General features: G+C 45.2%; 1 long non-coding RNA gene across 1 annotated transcript in view; it reads left to right on the plus strand.

Annotated features, from left to right (window-relative positions):
• LOC104507247 overlaps nt 1–19,775 on the plus strand; it is a 58,545-nt gene that overhangs the window by 16,572 nt on the left and 22,198 nt on the right. The window contains exon 3 of the long non-coding RNA XR_727868.1: nt 12,041–12,161. This is a non-coding gene — a long non-coding RNA (uncharacterized LOC104507247). The remainder of the gene's footprint in view (nt 1–12,040; nt 12,162–19,775) is intronic.

Genomic DNA, 19,775 nt, shown 5'->3' on the forward strand with positions numbered 1-19,775 from the left:
GATTTATATTGCTGCTGTCTGTCTTAGAGAGGGAGAGGTTGATAACTATTGCAATGGTAACTTGAAGAACATGCTACTTAAAATTGTAGCTGGTTTGTAAACATTCCCAGCTTCTTCAGTACATGGATTTATTGACACTTATAAGATGTGTTTGTTACGGTCTTTGATTTAGTGGGTTTTCTGTTGGTTTTGGTTTGGGGTTTTTTGAGCATAGGCGAGAAAACTGAAAGAGGCTATAGGAAATACAAAAAACCCCAACAATTTGAGTCTTCTAAGGATAAGTCATAAGAAAATTGCAGAAAATATATCTGCGCCTTGCCATCACATTCTTCCTTGAGTGCCCAGAAAACAAAACCAGATTTCCCAAAATGTTTAATTTGATTTAATGTGCTGGAGGTGTTTTTTAGCACTCCCTCCTATTTAGTTGTCACACATGCAGTAGAAGATGGGCATGCAAAAATAAAACTCAAAGTATGTATACAAGTGTAGAAGGCAGATGCCTGGCCCTTGGTTAAGCTCTTTCAGGTGGAGTGGATTATGTCTGAGCCTCTCCCTACCGGGGGACAGAGAGTCAGCATGCTGGTTAGCCTGCCAGGATCTTATCCAAACGGTGGACCAGGAGGTTAATTTGCGATCTGTGCTGTACTTCCATTCCAGCTGCTCGTGCCCAGAACTGACAGTGCAGCTGGCTGTGCCTCTCCTAATAATTCCACTTTGCAGATTTTATGGCGATGTTTCCTCCTTGGAAAGCTCAGTCTATTATGATTTTAAAGGAAATATGATTGCAGGCACAGCAGGGACTGGCCAGGTATCCTTTGGAAGCTTTTCTGAGTAGAAAACTGCACTTAAAATTTGCTCGTGTCAAGCTTAGCCTTCCACTGCACCGGGGATACCATGCTGAGATGCAGCACCATTAGTGCAATGACTGTACCATCCTTCATGGTTTTTCCTTTGCGCTCACCAGCATAGATCCATGCTACATATTTGCATCACAATAGATATATGCTATTTTCACTAAAAGCTAAATTTTAACAATAGAAAGGAAACTGGCAAAATGCTGTGTGGCTTGCACAGAAGTTTCTCCTTTTGAAAAATGTGTTTCCTCTGTGGGCACATTATCCTTGACTGTCTGTTTTTTCTTAATGATGTGATGAGATAGTAAAGTCTCCAGATTTAAAGCTGTAATTGACTTTTTCCTTCACATTCCTCTTTTATGATATCTCTCAATTTTTATCTAAATAAAACATAATCCCCCTGATTCTTATAGTTACTGATGATCTATCATAGAATTGCACATGTGTATAACATATGGCGAGGTAATGAAGATGTTGTGGGATGTGATGATCTGGAAAGCTGACAAGTATCTCATTCTTGTAAAATTCTTGCATTTCTTTTAAATATCTGTATTGAAAAGCTTGTCTGGCACCTGTAGGTTGTCCCACTTCTCATTGTTTCACTGAAAAGTTGTAAACGATCCACTGGACTTCAAACACCATGTTGAGAAAGCACTATGCAAACTTGGTGATAGCTGCAGTTCCCTAGGAAAGGAGAGGCTGCCTTGCACAGGCAGCTTGGTTACCTCTGTTTGGCCCATGGTACGAGGCAGGCATCCTACCAGGTAGGCTGGGCAAGAGTGTTAGAGCCTACATCTCAAGAAGCTCACCATGTACTCCCCATGGGCCACACAATCCCTATGGGCATACCCCATCACCCTGTGTAGCCCCGTGTGCCTCACCCTCTATAGGCGTATTGTTCTTGATGTATGCATTTTTAACTAATGTTTTTCCTGAAGATCCCAGTTCCTTCCTGGATGGTATGGCCTTCCTTTCTAACCATGCCTTGGGAAAAGGAGTGTGATAACACATACTTCTTCCATTGGAGCAGTGTTAAAGCCTTCTTACTATCTCTAAGTGTAGCTACTAGCAAATCCTGCCACATCCTGAGTCACCCTTGCTTTCCTTCTCCTCTTCTCCATTGGCCACAGACCTCTAGCCACTGCTGCATCCTTGACACAAGGCAGGTTTACACACCAGACAGCACTCAAAATGCAGTCCAGGTCTCCAAGGTGTTCTGTCTCTATTCTTGGGTAACCCCAGCCCATGTGGATGAAGCCCTATACTCGGGGTGAGTACTGGGACCTGCCAGAGAGTTGGGCTGCCTGATGCACCCACTACATTGATGCACCCACTACATGGTATGTGTGTGGCATGGAGTACCACTCAGGTTCATTCAGTGGTGCAGACACCTTCAGATGAGCTAGAGCCTTTAGCATGTGTAAGAGTGTGATGGGTACTAAGGGTCATAGGGGTATATTGTCAATCTTAAAGCCATCTTTGGTCCACATGGTGAAACTAGACTTTGAAGGCCAGATTCAGAACGGAATTCTGGTGCCTGAAAAAGTCTTTCCATGATGTTGAATATTTTGGCATGGTACCACAGTCTTACTCCTTCCCTTGAGTATATGTTTTTGTTTGAGCACTGTCAGACTAGAGCAACCCTAGAGATCCTTTCTTCAGAAAGCACTGGGGATCAAAAGAGAAGACATGCCCACTACTCTTACCAAGAAGTCTTCCTATTGTGCCCAGTAAGCATGAGCTAGTTGCAGTAGCCTCATCCATAGTGAAAAGGTGTTAAACAAGACATGTTGTCTTGCGTTTGTCACAGGCTAACATTGTGCAGTTGGGTGTTCACAGTGGCTCAGCTCACAGGCAGGAACTTGCAGGGATAGTGTAAGCTGATCATGTGCTCTGATACGGAGAGAAAGGTCCTTTATGCTCATTTCAACATCCAGAGAACTCAAAATGGTAATGTGATCCTGTCACTGCAGCTTGAAGCAGCTAAACAAGGTTCAGGAGTCTGTGGCTACAGACCTGCTTGGTAAACAGAATAGGAATCATTGTCAAACTTTAGAAACATTTTGATGGAGACAAAAATGGAAGAAGGTTCAGAGCAATCTGTAGAGCATTCCAAGATGGAAGGTTTATACAAATACTAAAATCTTATCAAAGTTTCATTTTTAAAAGATAAGATAATATTTGAAATCTCTGAAAAGGTCAGGTAATCCCTTTTGCTTGTTTTCTGCTGTTGAGTTCTCCTCTAGGTTATTTTATTGACTTCAACGAACAGGTAAAGTCTTGAGCATAAGAAGAGCATACAGGCTGGGTGAAGGAAGCATGGTTTGGATACTGTCAGGATACAAGAGGATCTGACAGTGATGGGCAGATGCTCTAAACCATCATGTAGATCAGTGCAGCTGCTCACCTGGACTCTGCCCATGCCGTTTGTCTGGGTCACTGTTTAGCTAATCTGGTTGAGTGCCTTTACCAGCCTACATAGGCTGGCAGTGCTGGCTGGGCTGTCTAATCTCACTCTATGGGTCCTCTGCAGCAGACAGAGGTTTGGGATCAGATGAGAAGATGATAGAGGGAGAAAGAATAGAAGAGACAGTGCTGAGTTGTGCTGGGAACATGAGGATTGGGGCATAATGTGGGGCACCTGAATGGAAGCTGGGCTCTCTGGATTCATTTTTTGGGCCTTTATTTCAACTGCTGGGGATCACAAGCCCTCCCTGAAGTCGCTTTAGAGATCCCCATGGGAGGTTAGGGTAAACAGCCCTTCCTTCTCCAATTAAGTCTAACTCTCCACACACCAGTTTGGTTCAACAAATTTCATAGCTGTCATTTTGGTGATGTCATTGGGCTAAGTTTGTAGACTTGTTGCTTTAAACTCATGCAGACTCTCCCTCTCCCATTTAATACCTTCCTCAATGCTTAGCATGGCTGGGTGTTGGAAATATTTTCCTTACTTTCTTCCAGGTGAGATAGGCTTGGTGGACTTGCATGATTACAATGGTTCGGTGATGTCATTACTGTGATGTGGTTTGTTAGTCACCTCTAATTGAATTGCACCTTTAGCAGAGAACCACAGTAAGATGTGCCATGTAATTAAGGTTCAGACAATTCCCCCAAACCTTGTTGCAAATACAGTCTGACATGGCCTTTACTGGGTGACCATGTCCAACCTGCTTGTTAATTGGCTGTCAGTCCCTGGTCACACCAGTCTGAAGGCACTGTGCTCTCCTGGAGCCAGCAATGCTACCAACGTGAGTGTGGTGGACTGCCCCTCTACTCTGCTCTGGTGAGACCCCACCTGGAGTACTGCGTCCAGCTGTGGAGCCCTCAACATCAGAAGGATATTGACCACTTGGAGCAAGTCCAGAGGAGGGCCACGAAGATGATCAGAGGGCTGGAGCACCTCCTATGACGAAAGGCTGCGAGAACTGGGCTTGTTCAGCCTGGAGAAGAGGAGGCTCCGAGGACACCTCATTGCAGCTTTCCAGTATCTGAAGGGGGCCTACAAGGGTACTGGGGGAGGACTTTTTACAAGAGCCTGTAGTGATAGGACAAGGGGTAATGGGTATAAATTGAAATCAGGGAGGTTTAGATTAGATATCAGGTAGAAATTCTTCACAGAGAGGGTGGTGAGGCACTGGAACAGGTTGCCCAGAGATGTTGTGGATGCCCCATCCCTGGATGTCTTCAAGGCCAGGCTGGATGAGGCTTTGAGCAACCTGGTCTAGTGGAAGGTGTCCCTGCCCATGGCAGGGGGGTTGGAACTAGATGATCTTTAAGGTCCCTTCCAACCCTAACCATTCTGTGATTCTATGATTCTATGGTGCTGTTGGTTTGGAGCTGAAGGGTGCCCAGCCATCCAAGAGCACGAGGAGAACAGACAGAAGTCAGTCCACCAATGGCCATGCAGATAGACCGGTTTTCCATGTTAGACTAAAAATAAGTCCCGACATGGCCTTTTCTCAGATAATTTAAAACCCACAACTGGAGGTGTGGTTGGTAATTGAGTGGAGCCTGCACGCACATGGGCATGGTACCTTGAGGTGTACGTGTTGGAGATCTTGCTGTCAGTCCACACAGAGACCTGTGTAGTGCATGTCTGCTGTCAGGTCCTGGTAGTTGCTTATTTTGCACACTGTATTTTTTACATGGCCATCACATCTACTACTCTAGATGCGATGTAAAGACAGGCCATTGTGACTCTAAAGGAAAAGATGGTGAGTATGGAGGGACGTGTAGGACAGAAGCTGATGTCCCCTGGAAGAACCGAGCCTCTAAGTCCAGCGTTCAGAGCAGGAGGTTGTGTACCAGGAGGTGTGCTGTCTGATTCCATCGTGTGATCCTGGCATGTTGCTTCACTACTTGGGATTCAGCTGTCCTGACAGCAAAGCATTCATGCTGGCACTGGTCCTGCAAAAGGCTTCTTAGGTTGTTGAACAAATCCCCTCATTGAAGTATCATGTTGCTGCTATTACAGTTGATGATGGGGATTTGGGAACATGAAATGCTGCAGTGCTAACACATGCATTCTGGGACGCTTGTGGTAGAGAAGAGTATAGGAAAGGCTCCTATGTAAAGCTGGAAAGATCAGCCTGAAGAAGCAGTGAGAAGCTTTATAGTAACACAGGACTTTACCCCTGCAATAGCTACCTGTCTGATGGAAACAGGCAGTCCCTTGGCACTCAGAAACCTTTAAACTTGCTCCTCAGTGAAACACCTGAACAGTGCATATGGGAATGCTGTCTGTTGTTCTCATCAGCAATATTGGATGCTCTAAATGTTCTGTAGCCTGGCATTTTTATTTGGGGATGAACTTCTAGTCTGTAGCTATGGATCTTCACGAACCCCTCAGGAACTGGGAAAATAATTTCAGCAAAATGCATGGGTAACTATTGAGTCATTTCCAAATGAATAAATACACAGGAGCAGAATTTTTATGAGCTTCAGGCCTACTCTGTTGCCAGATGAGCCCCAGTCTGCACAGGCCCTTCTGGTTTTATGTACAGATAGGATCAGTGAGCATCCAGCCTCTGTTCAGGTTTATTGAGAGAAGAGAGTGTCATACCAGATGTACAGAAATCTGACACAGAGAGACTGGTTAGGATCAACAGCCCCTCAGTGTATTAATCAGTGTAAATCATGGGTTTAGTGTGGCTCGCGCCAGGATTACAGTGCTACAACTAAGGAATAGCTTGGCCAGACACCTCCTCATCCATGTTCTTCTGACAAGAAGCTGGATTAACTTGGTTGAGAGGAACCTCAGCAATTCTGTGTTTTATCAGTAAGTACATAAGGCATATACAGAGCAGGCAATTTGTATACACTCTCCAACCAGCTGAGTTCATCTGTCTAACTGAATGTCTAAATATTGAGAGAATAAAGTGTCTGTACTCTGTGAACCCACCAGTCAAAGTTATTTATTAAAAAAAAAAAAAAAGGACCAGTGAAACTATTACTATCTTCCTGCTCTCCTGGACAGTAGCTGTAGTTTGTGGAAAAATTAACTATAATTTATAGTCCAAACTGCATTAATTAATTCTTTGCAGGGGGAGTATTTCACCAGATTTCTGAGAACCGGCTGGTGAGCTGTCTACAAATGTTAAATGATGTGCATGGTAGGAATTGTGTAAGAATCCCTGCACCATCATTAATTGCCTTTCTGCATAGATGGATTGTGTGAAGGGAAGTCCACATGGCCAGTGCCCACAGCTCTCCTCTCTGCTGCCCTGCCATTGATGTTAGTCCTGAATAACCTAGGCGTGCGGTGGAAAACAGACACTCTGAATGACTACAGTACTCTGAATAACTCATGTGTTTGTGCTGCACTGTCCTCACTGACTGGGACAGCAACAATAAAACATGGCCTCAGATCATTTGAAATCACATTCATCAAGAGGCAGCCCTCTTTTCCCCGTCCTAACCTCCTTATTCCCCTCCGCTTTGTTCTCAGCCCTGGAACTGAGACCAGCTGGAGATTTGACTTGCTGATGGGTGAGCTGCTCCAGGTGACCAGTTTGCCTCTGTGTTTGCTGAGGCCCCTGTCTCGGGGGCACCTTGCTTATTCCCACTGGTCTAATTTCACCATTTCTTTACTGTAGCTCGCCCCATGCACATTCCCTGTTTCTTGCTCTTAATTTGTTGAATTACTTAGGGAGGTAGTTGGTACATGACTGATGTTACTGCACAAACCTCCTCATCGTCTCCCACTGCCTTCACCTGAGTCCCTTTCCACAAAGATTGCAGCTAGCACCCAAAACTGATCCCTTGCTTACTCAGATTTCCATTTGTCTCAGTAATTTTACAACTTTCCGAGTTATTTGGGTTAGATTGAGTTGTGTAGGAGGCTGAATGAAGGACTTACTTACACCACACCAGCCAATAGGGAGTAAAATCTGCCTGGTACCATGTTGCAGTTAAGGTAAAATACCTGTGGGAAGTAATTTCTGGCTCACCAGGCACACCTGAATGGTGTTTGGAGCAGAGGCGAATGAACACGCATGACTGCAAATATGTGAGTATGTGAATATGTGAGTATGTGAGGCATCAGTCATAGGACTGCAGGTGGCTCAGGACCAGGTGGATATTTAAGGTATTTCCAGTGGCACAGACTGATGGGGGAATACAGCTAAACATGAAGTAACATGAAGTAACTCATTAATCTGGGAGTTATCCTGCTAGTGTGGTGGAAACCCACCGAATTCTCCCTTGGCCTCATGCTTTGAGATGTTTGCCTGTGATCTGTCTGAAGCCACATGGTGTCAAAGGGGGCCACACTTCAACCCAGGCACAACTAACGTTTTCTAAGTGAGACGTTCTGCTTCCCTCTGTCCCCGCATCATACCCCTGTCTGAATTGGCAAGTCTCTCCATCTTTGCTCCCAAACTAGTTGCATCAACTGCTCTCATGAAGTCCCAGCTGCAGTAACATCCCAGAGCAGTCAGGTACCTTGGGAGGCTCTGCTCTCCATGTTACCACACAGGAGTGAGATTTCAGGGTTATAATAGATAAAGATCTGTATTCAATATATCAAAACTCAAAATGAACATTAGGGATTGCTATGAATGGAATAGAGAAGAAATCAGGGTGACATAAATATTGTGAGTGCAGGATGGTCTTGCCATCTCCAAAGGGGAAAACAGAACCAGAGATGGCAGAAAAAAGCTATTTCAGCCGCGTCAGCCTCTGTGTAAGAAGTACTAGAGAGATCACTGCTTTCCAGCTAGGGAAGGAGATGTGCCTGCAAAGCCACACGTAGCACAGGGGAAATGGGTGGGGATGATTGCTATTTTTTCTAATAAAAGAGCCAGGAAGGGGCAGGTTTAAAGAAGTAAATAGAGATGTGTCTTTGCACATGTGTACATCACACTGGAGCTCTTGTCACAAATATTGTAGATGCTACGAGATTAGATTTGTTCAAAGAGCAACTAGATACATTCATGGAAGAGAAATCTATCAAAGGCTATTAAATGTAAAGACCCTGGGGCTGGCAGGTTGTTTCTGAGCTGCTCATCCTAGATGGCCAGAAGAAAATTATCATTGCATACTCTTCTCCCTTAAGCACTGCCTATTGACTGCTGTCAGAGACAAGATAGGGCTTCACTTTGACCAGTACTGCTCAGATTATAGTCTTACAATGGCGTGTTATTTCATGACACTCTCTTCTCAACAGGGAACTGGGCTGACTGCCTCTTTTTGTAGCCTTTGCTATATCTCTGCTGCTAACAAATGGACCATAGTAATATGATTCTGTAATTCTGTTTTAAAACACTTTCTGCTTCTTTGGGAGAAAAGGCATGATACTTGCAAAAACAGGATTTAAAAGAGCGTCTACAAGATGTTTCTAGGACAACTAATAAACCACATATTTTTCTGACAGGCATAGCCCTGTTGACAGCTGTCTTTCTAGAGACATGCATGTCCCAAGCCTCATTCATATCTGTGTCTTTTGGATTTGTTTGAAAGGAACAAAATTGTTTATATGGGTTGAAAATCCCATGCAATCTCTAGCTGGTCATCACTGTAATCCACTCTGGTATCACGTCATACAGCAGTGCTTCTTCCTGTCCTGCTTTTCTGGTGGAAAGGCTACCTTTTTATATGAGGTGTTTTCTATGGGGAGTTTTCTGAGCTCTTTTTATTTTTCCCTCTCTGCTCCTCCCTTACTATGGGAAGGCTTGCTCCAGAATCCTTTCTTGTAGGATTTATGGTCTGAGTCTTTGCCAGATGGATTATTTTGCTTGCCAGCAAGTGGTACATTTGGTGGTTGCAGGCGCGACAGCTTCCTGCAGGCTGTGCTTGTTCTTCATCCATGTGCCTTTCAGTTTGCACCAGTGCTTTGGTTCATGAAGTTTTGCTGCTCCCTGCTCTGAACAAGTGTTCAGGGGTGCAGTTTTAAGGTACTTCAGTAAAAGCCTGCAAGCACTTCAAACCAAAGGCCACCCTGCGAGCAGCTTTCAGCATCTCCCATTCTGTGTGCTGGGCAGGCAGCACTAGGGGACTGTTGGAAGGGACAGTGGCTGTCTTCTGTGTACCTGCTCCCCTGCAATTTTCACACTTCCCTAGCAGGCCTTTGCTTGCTCTGCTGCTGCTTCTGCCTCCACAAGACTGCCCAGCCAGCCCCAAGAGAGCTGCAGAGCAGAGCAGCAGCTTTTACTAGTCTAGCAGCCTGCACAACCTGCAGCTTCATGGGCACATGCATAGTGAAGCCCATGCACAGCCTGGGAACAGCTGTGTTTTGGGACACAATTGCGTGTTGCCAGGCCAGGTTTTATTTTTATCATAATTTTTAAAATAGCATTTGGTGTTAAGGCTTGGTTTAAGTGGCTGGATCAAGCAATAGCTAAAGGAGAAGCCTTGCAAAGAAAGTCCAGATGCTATCACATACAGTTAGAGCTCCTCTGTCCTGAACCCACAGCACTCCACTGGCATTTGAAGAAATGTGCTACTATCTCATAAAGATATAAATTATACAGACTCATTGTGAAACCTCTACAATGGCTTTGGCTTCTAATTGCCATTAATCTTAACTGGAAGAGAACACTGAATTTCACTACAGAAGCTTGGGATTTTTCCTATTTGAGGGTTTTCTGCAAAGACTTCTTTGGTGGCTTGGTCAAATCATCGTCTGTTCTAAACCCCGACATACAGTGTAGTATGTTGACAGTGCTCTGCACATTTGGCTTCCAGCTGGCTGCCATTACTTGCCCTAGGAGGGGACCAGCTATTTGCTGTCCCAGAGCCGTGTGCATTTTCAGTCTCTGCTGAAGTATTCACCATGTCTGATTTGCAGAGCACTTTGGGACAACTTGCTCTGCCCTGGATAGCTGTGAAAAGACAACCCCAGAGGCAATGGTTATTCAAGGCAAAGCATAGAAATATTTCTGCTTGGTTCACAGCCCCGGCTCTGTCAGACAGTGGAAGGCATTGATTTGCCTGTGGGAACAGAAGACAATGGTGTTGTCCAATGCATTGGTTCAAGCAAAATGAACACTAAACTTGGCTCTGCCTTGAGGTGTGTGCAGGTAACAGTGTGGGCTACTCCTGCTGTGCACAGACTGATGAGCAAACTCCTCATTCAGAGAGGCATGGACTCCATGCAGTCAGAGATGGTCCTGAAAGCAAGACAGCCAGAACAAGCAATCACCCAAATGTGAGTGGCTTCACAGGATGCTGGGAGCCCTGCTTTACCTGTGGGGGTCTGGATGTGCCTGGCAGATGCTGGGCTGAAGCTGGAACGAGAGAACGGAGACCTTGGCTCCAGTGGTGTGGGCTGCAGCCTGAGGCAGCAGGGCAGGCACCTGCAGCAGACTTTCAGCTTGCTGCAGAGGTGAGACAGTCATGGGGGCAGCCCCGTCTCCCTCCAGGGCAGGACTGGCATGCCTCGCTGCTTCTGCTATGGTTCTGACTAGCGCTTGCCTGGGGCTCTGGCTCCAGCCTTCTTCCTCGAATCCTGTGTCAGTGAGGTGTTCAGTCTTCAGCAACTGGTCTGAAGTCATTAACCTCTCCATGAGGTTTGTTCATGCTTTGGAAAACAGGATGGAGCAGGATATATCCTCAGAAACCTGCAGTACAGCATAAAAGGCACTGAAAAACTGTGTTAGGGTATAAGCAAGGTGGGTAGTGCAGAAAGAGGGACTACCTTTAATGAGATTAAGTATTCACTTGGAAAAAACTGATGCTTTTGAGTGCCCAGCCCATCTTTCAGTTAAGTGAAGATGGGTCTGCATTCCTCAAAAGCTGGTCTGCTTTTGTAACCTGTATCAGTTGCTCTAACAAAAGGTTTTTCCTTTCTTGGAAGCCTTTGTCTTGCCTGTGTGTTCTCTCTGGTTTGGGCTGTAAGTTTGTCTGAGTCATTCAGAGACAGGAATTGCAGAGAAAATCTGCGGAGTACCATCACTTTTGTTTGTACCTTACCTGCCTGGAAAGTTTGTTCTTCAGAAAGAAATTTGGATTTGTAAAAGCATCTGTATCCCAGGAAACTGGAGTCATGCTGACTGCACCCCTCTTAGTACAGACCAGGGGCTGACTGACTTCTCCTGCGGAACTTCTGCGTAGTCTCCTGAGGCAGCACCACTGGGGCATGACAGAGGAGTGCTCAGAAATAGGGGAGGGAGAGATGGAGCTGTTCTTGCTTGCACTGGACCTGTTCCAGCAACAACAAAGGCACTTGCTTCTGGATATGAAAGCTTATTTCCTCCCAGAGACATGGAACAATGAAATGTCACCTGCAGTATCTCTGTATCTTGGTCCAGTGTCACGATGCAAATCAGGCCTCAGCAGCATGCCACTGTGATTCTGCAGCACAGGCTCTTCCTAACCCACTGCCTGCCTGCTGGGGCAGGGTTGTGTGCACGTGTAAGGGTAGGGCAAGGAGAGGTGGGAAAGGGTCACTTTTCTCTATGGCTTGCCAAAAAGATGATCTTGTCCTGGCATGCTGGCTGCTACGAGGAAGGTGTGTCCTCAACTCCTTACTCACTTGGCCACTTTCCCTGGGAAAGGTCAAGTTGCAGCCCCAGGGCCTGGAGAGGTGAAGGTGGGTCTATAGGCAAAGGCTGAGGTTTGCAGCTCTTGGGGTTTTTATTTTGTCAAATGAACAAGTTGAAAATCATCAAGAAAACAGAATTGCCCAACAAAGGAAATAACAATATATCCTTTTTGTGTGTTTGTATGTGGTTTTTTTTCCCCTGCAGTAACCACAACTCTCTCCTCCTGGTCCGGGCATGCTAGAAAATGCAACGAAACAGCCAAGTCCTATTGTGTCAATGGTGGGGTATGCTACTACATCGAGGGGATTAATCAGCTGTCTTGCAAGTAAGTGAGTGTAATTCTTGTGTCAATATGGAAATTACTTGGCTGGAGGAGAGGAGACCTCTGTACAACTGCCAGAGGAGGGGTAGCTCTGAAATTCTTCTGGCAGTTGCAGTTTGAGCTGTGCAGGTTCAGAAAAAAGACTAGAGGGGCAGGGGTGGGGGAGAAGGGTTTATATTTTCTTTTTTGTGTGAGTGCCACTGTTCACTTTTCCTGACTCTTCCTCTAAGAATATGTTTGTCCTGGCTGTTTCCTTTCCCTTTCTTCCCTTTCTCCTCTGCAGCTCCAGGGAAGGTTGGGTCCCCTTTGCTCTCCTTGAGCTAGGTCAAAGCTCCACATCCCCTGCTGACATGTCCTCCCCTGTGAGCAGGGGGGCTTTCCCCAGTGCACTGCCACCTCCCTCCTCTGTGACTGGAGGGGGTCCCGTGCTGAGACCTGCCTCTTTCCTCTCCTGTTTGCACCTCATGGGCCCAGAAGCAGATTCAGCACACAGCTGTTCACCACTCCGTGGCAGGCTGTGGGTTCTTTAATTCTGTCCTTGAAATGTTAAAACCATTGAGACATACTAAGTTATTCTTACAATGAAATTTCTTGGAGAGATTAAAGTGGGGCTGCATAGTCCCCCACTGCATAGGATGTGGAATGGGATACGAGACCTTTTCACCTCTGGTTCAAACCTATCACAGTCAGTAAGCCCAATAGCATCTCACCGCACAGCCTCCAAGCCTCATGGGACTGCAAATGACAAGTGCAGCCTGATTGCCAGTGCTGGAGATGTAGGTACCCACAGCACACCTGTCCCTGTCCCTGGGCTCCTGTGGAGTGGGTATGAGGCACTGCCCTGGGTGAGCAGATGCTGAGCAGATGCAGTCAGCTTCTGAGCTCACCTGGGGATCCAGGTGTCACTGTGTCCAGCTTGGAGAAGCCCAGAGCTGACTATATTCACACAGTGTGGGCCAGAGACCTCTCTGTGGAGACACATAGCCAAAGGTATTTACATCTGGATGTCAACCCAGTACCAGTGCCACTGTGTGGTGTGAGCCTCACTAGACACCTCAGCTCCTCAGACCTTGAAGAATGCATGCAAACAGAACCATTGCCACTCCTGGAAGGGCTGTGAGCTGGGTGATGCTTAGAACTCCTCCCTTCTCCCAGTATTCCTTTGTTTTGGCAGGGAGCAGTAGGAAAGGCCATGTGGAAATGCATTCCTATGAGCTTCTGTGCTCTCACTTTCCAGTGCAGGATCAGCTGAGGTGGGAAGGATATAGGATAAACAGCATCTTCCAGTTCTCACAGGCTTGCCCCTTCAGACATGAAAAGATCCATGCAGGACAGAAACAAGACGCTGTGGACCCCAAATTTCCCATAAGTATGAAGTGAAAGCAGCCTCTGTACACCACAGACATGTGCTTTAGGGTAGTCGTCTCTGCCATTGGCTTCCTGGTGGCACTGTAAGTTCATCTTGCCAGTGTTTCCCATAGGAAATATGGGGGAAGCTCCATATGATGAATCAAAATCACAGCCACTAGTCTGGTGTAGCTTCCATGCTGGTGAGGGCTCAACCTTTGAAGCCTGGAGGAGTGTATGAATCACCATCTCTATCTGTAAGCAGTGTGGTGGTGCCAAAAGCATAGATCTCAAGGATGTTTCTTTTGGGAAGAACTTGAATCCAGATCAAGCCTTTTCAAATCAAATTAATTTCTAATTACAGCAAGTGTTACCTGAACTCCTGTCATATGCAGCTATAATGGTAAGGCTCCATTTTTCCTAATGATGGATGCACGTGGTATTTATCAAGTGTCTTCAGCAGATAGACTGTTTTAACCGAAGTAATTCCAGACTTGAGAAGAAACAGTATGCCTTGAAACCAGGCACTGTGATAACTGATGAACAGAGGGGAAGCTCAGTGGTAGATTAAGATTTTATGTGCCATATGAAACAGACCTAATTATTTCATCTAATTTGAAAGTCTTGATTCCTTAATTGCAGATGGTAAAATGATTTTCTTTTATGCTGAATGCCAAGATACCAATTGCTAAAATCAGATGGGAATTGAATGGGTGTGCGTGCAAGGACAGCAAAGTGTTAACCAAAAGGAGGTGCTTTGAAGATCTGCACTGTCACTACTCATCTACCAGAAAAGACAGTTCTGTGTTAACAGGAACACAGGGGACTCAAGTGCCTTCCACACAGCGCAGTCATTTCTGATCTTACTGCTTGAGGAGATATCTGGATGTGCATTCTCCTTAGGTGTTTTCATCATTGTATCTGACTGAAGATAAGAAATCCTGGCTTTTGAAGTGGTGTAATATAGTTTCTGGATTCCACAAGCAATAGTTAGTTATTGAGGAATGCAGAAGCATTTGGGCTGGACATAGAATTTCCCATAAAATGGCTTTCCCAATAACATGGATGATTCTTGGGGAAGGCTGATGATGGATAAATGGACCACACATTTGCCTGCCTGCAAACCAGCAAAATGCTGACATGTTTCACAGCATCCTCATTCCACCAGGACAGGAGATCTGCTGCTGAGATTTGTGAAAGATACAATAGTACAGATTCGGAAGAGAAACCAGGGGAGACAAAGATGCAAACTCTGTGATGTGGCAGCCAGCCCTGGTCCTCTAGCCACATCATGCCTCTGAGACATGAGCATGGAGGAGATCGATACGTCCTTCTGCACACAACCTCTTCAAATGTCTTGAAGATCAAACAAGAGCCATGTGGGCATCTTGAGCCAGGAATAACATGTCTACATCTGCTGTTCCCACGTTGCTGTTCTGATTAGAGTCAACAGAACCTTGGCATTGTGTGCCACCTTGCAGTCCTCCTTCACTGAGTGCTATGGAGTTTCTAGCACCCAGACACCTGTGTGATGTTGCCAGCCTTTCCAATACCAGCTGTGAGACACCAGTTCTTGCTACCTAACCTGCTACCGTCCCATAATCAGCTTCCTGGAGTGGATTTCATTGTTTGCAGCTGTCCACAAGCATAGGGCATCCTTCCTGTAAATGTTACCCCTGGCTGGATTCTCAAATGATTTCTTCTCCTGAAATGGCTCATGCTTGATTTGTTACAGATAACACCTACATTGGCAGCTGACCTTTTGTTACTATTTTTTAACAAGCTTCCCAGAAACATGTTCCTCCTGTTTAAATTCTGAGGAACAAACAGTTTGCCTGTAAACCCACATCCTCCATCCATTTTCAGTACACTTCAGCTAGACCATGGTTTTCTTCACCAAGGAAGGGCCCGGAATGGACTTGAAGATGTTCCAGAAATTGTGTCTTTGTTTTTTTTGGATTGTGTGCTTGCTTCAAATTTTGTCCTTAATTTGAAGTAAATTCTACACATGCTAGTGTCAAACGAAACCTCAGTGTGATGTCTCTGCTGTTATCCAGAGTCTGCAAACAGGCCACCTGGATGTTAGATGGGCGAAGTGTGATCTGCCTCAGATATTCTGCAAATTTTCAGCATAAACCAAGGAAACTAAGCCACACACATACAAAACTGACTCAGCAGCCCTAGCAACTCAAAAAACCCCAAGCTCTTGATGACAGGAAGAATTTGTTAACCATTCTCCAGACTGTTTTGCTCAGAGAGGCCTTACGAGTTGGACTAGTTTCTCACCATAACTATAGGGAAGTGGCAAGTTTGAGTAGAGCAAATTCCAGTATCTGCAGAAGGGTTGCAAGTCCCAAGGCCTTGAGCTGGGCTGGGACACAGAAAAGCAGTGACTGGTTTGTTGTGTCCAACTGAATGTAGTGCTAGGGATAGATAGCAGCATCTGATCTTGGGTCTGCTCGATCCTTGAGTCCATTGAATTCTTGGCTCAACTTAGAGCAGTTTGAGGCTGCTCTAATCTTTCATTGCTGGGTGCCATGCCCCATGGGATAGCTCTGTCGTGTGTATCACAGCAGAAATACTCTTTTCCTAGTTAGGTCTTGGCACACGTTATCTACACTTGGGGTCTTCCCAGCCAGAGAGACAAAGCCAAGTTTCATTGCTGCACAGTCCTTTTCTGACCACTTCATGACGCTCTTGTGTCATTGATGTAATAAAAGTGGCTGGTACCCTGGGCCAGGATTTTCCTAAATAGCATGGGATAAGAAGACTTAAAGAGCTTTATAGAACAACACCCCCCCCATCATGTTGGACTATTTGTGCTTGCAAGAGCTCAGTTTTACAAAGAGCTCAGATTTACAAATGCTGACAGATAAACAGAGTCTCTGGGTTTGGACTGACAGTATTGCATTACATGAGAGAGTGAGATCAGAGGCTTGGAGGATCTCAGACAAAAAGTGAAAGTCAAAGAAAGAATAAAAACTAAAACAAAGCAAAAAAGAAAAGATCAATTAATTTTTAAACTCGTTGATATATGCAGACCATCATTTTACAAAATCACATGTTCACTTCCTAGAAGTCCATTTGCTTACCTCCTCCATGCATATTGTTTCCTGCAGATTTTCCCAGGAAAGGATTAGTGAAGTGTTAGCCATATTGCCAGCTCCCCTGTGCTTTTTCAGAGCACCGTTCAAAGGGGTGAACATCAGGCTTGTCTCATATGGCCATGGTCCTACTTGCAGCACAGCTTCCTCAGCTCCCCCATGGTGTCAGGAGCTGTTCATCCATCCAATGACTCTACTGATTTGGTCAGCACAATATGCATGTTGTACAACCACAAATATGTCACTTTGACATGGATATATGAGCACTTCTTCGAGGAGGTGTTGCAAAGTCCTTGGAGATGAAGAGCCCACTGTGTTGAGCTAGGGGTGAAAATCTCCACATCCTATTCCAAATCCCCTGAATCAGCCAGGACTCATTATCTGGTTTTTGCATGATGTTTGTCTTGGATGATGAGATCAGGTACCTTTTTGTTTTCAAGTGGCTCATCTATGCATCTGTTCAATGTGGTTTTTAATGCACATATAACTATAGCAGACCATTGAGATCCATTCAGAGTGCAGAAGCTGATCCTGCAACAGTGAGCTTGGTGAAGACAACCACACAGATTCTGCTGAGCTCCCACAGCTCAGTCATAGCTGTGCTGTTGTCTTCACTGAGCCCAGAAGTGGGTGTCCCTCAGGTTTAGACTCTACTACACAGCAAACATGCCTTGATTAACTGCTCTGGATAAGGCCTCTGCATTTATTCTGGTTGCTTTCTTTTCTTCCTGTCAGTGATTTTGTGGAGTGTAGCCTTTTGTGCCTCTCCAGAGACTTATCATCTGGGACTGGTCAGGGGACAATGACAGAACTGTCTTCTTTTTCAGCCCTTTGCACAAATATGCAACATGTTTGAAACACTTCTCCATTTGCCTATATCAGTGCATTGTGACCTTCTGCTTCTCCTTATCCTGTTAGTATGAAGCACCTGCTTGTTCACATTCTTCTGTAACATAGATTGCATTATGAGAACTACTGAATTTGGCATACTTTAATTAAGATCTGGGGGAGCAAAGGAAATGTGCCAACCTTTGCAAGATTTAGATCAACAGCTGGGCAGAAAAAGTTTTGCTTCCAGCAGGAACATTAGGATAATGATGTTATGAATTAATAGTAGCAAATAATAATTAGCAATAATTATTTCTCTGCCTTGATAAAGGGCAAAAGGTCAAAGTTTCTCAATTTTCATAAATAAGTGCTCTGCAAACAACATAGAAATGGATCTTTTAAGCCATTTTGGTTTGTACTTTTTGAGACACTTTATTTGGCTGATCATCTTACTGCATTTTTTTAACCATGTAAATATTTAACTGCATTTCATCCTGAACCCAAGAGCAGAACTTTGTGGGTCTTTTCAAAATGGGATAAAAAACAGTCTTAAGGAATTGTTTAAAACTGAAAGAATTGGACATTCTTCCAGCAACAACAGAATCCGGACAAAAATCCCCGACCAGTTTAATCGATGGCATTTGTGAGTAGCAAATATTCGGATGTGGCAATTTTTAAAATTTTTTATGCACCTGGTTAGGCACAGAGGAATGGAGTTAAGCAAGGGCAGTCTTGGGGGATTTCCACACAGGCTAGAGAGGGGAAAATGTGATATCTGCAAGAGGTTGCTGCAGGCTTGTACTTCTCCAAGACTGTTCCTACAGATACAGTTTTGTCCACTTCCCTTGGCCTTTGAAGAGAGATGTTTGGCCTCCAGAACACCAGTGAGTGGACCAGAAAGTCCAAAGGTGATCTATGCAGGAATGACCCTGCAAGAGCCTTCAAAAGGAGGAGGGACTTGGTTTTGCTGGGATAGCCAGCCAAAACGTCTTGACTAGGGTCAGATATGCAGGAAGAAGGATGCTATGATCAACGACCTTGGCTCTTGACCTTAATGAGCCTTAGCTTTCAGGTATATTCCTCAGGCTATATGCTTGGCCACTGAAGAAGAGCTGCCCAGAAGCTCTTACTGCAGGCAGCATATTCTACAATCTTTCTGTTGTTCTTCTTGCCCAGACTGGGAGACTCATGTGCCATGCGCAGTGGAATTTCTTCCCTAGAAGTCACGTCTGGAGCCACAGTAACAAATAACAAATCATCTTCACCATCCTAGAAGTATGAGACAGCTAAAAAGAAAATGAACCATGAGCACTGCATGCTTTCAAAGTTTTCCTGGTCACTGTTGTGCCAGCAGCCTTGTTTATGAGGAATTGGGACCCAGGGATGCTAGAGCGGTGCGTGTGTCTTGACAGCTTGTATGCTAGATTGGGAGGTGACAGAAGGTATTCATGTTCCTGAGGGTTTCTTTTCTGTCAGGTTTCCCAGTGCTGATTCACTAGTAACTAATGATGAAAAGCCTGAGCTGTCCTAGACACGGAGAAGATGGTTATCTACTGCCTTCTGTCTTGAAAGCTTTTCTCACCCACGCTAGGCTGACTGCAGAGATCTGAAGATGAGCTGTATGGTAGCTGTCATGGCATCAAAGCTTCTTTGACACTTTTCTGTTTTGCTTTTTCACTTTTCACCAATTTCTTTCTCTGGGTTTTTATTTCCTTCCACCAGTTTTCACATATTTTTGTCTTTCCTTAATGGCATCCAGCTTCAGTCACACTGAAGTTCCCACCTTGGCTGACCTCTTGCGGATGTGTGCCTGAGACAGTTTTAGCTCCTTTCAGACAAAGTGTCCCTTTTTTGGGGTGGGTAGGACATTTGGTTCATTCGGCAGCACCCTTGAGGCCATTTGGTGTGCTCACAACATATATGAAATCTCAAATCCCAGACAAATGGGCAGCACATTGCAAACAAAACCATATACCCTCGAAGGCTCTGTGAATAAGTTCATGACTCTATTAGTGGTGATGAATAAACTTCAGAAGCATTGGGAACACACTTCCTCTTTTGGATGCCTTGTTCAAACCCCAGTGCAATCTCTTTAAGGTTTCTCCAAAGTTGTGCTTCCCTAGGGCTGTCCTTGTGAGTCTGCATCACCCAGCTGACTCAGGTTTGTGCTCTTTTATTGCATCTTCTTCACTCCACTTCCCAGCACCAGCTTCCTCTGCTTCATCATGGGGAAGGTCAACAGGCCTTGCGTCTGATGGCAACCCCTTGGACTGGGCTTTCCTTGTGATCTGGCTGAGCTCCCTGGTGTTGAAGCAGCATTTCTGGTATGTCTCCCTTT

Source organism: Eurypyga helias, unplaced genomic scaffold, assembly GCF_000690775.1.
Source record: "Eurypyga helias isolate BGI_N326 unplaced genomic scaffold, ASM69077v1 scaffold10433, whole genome shotgun sequence".
Classification (NCBI taxonomy): domain Eukaryota; kingdom Metazoa; phylum Chordata; class Aves; order Eurypygiformes; family Eurypygidae; genus Eurypyga; species Eurypyga helias.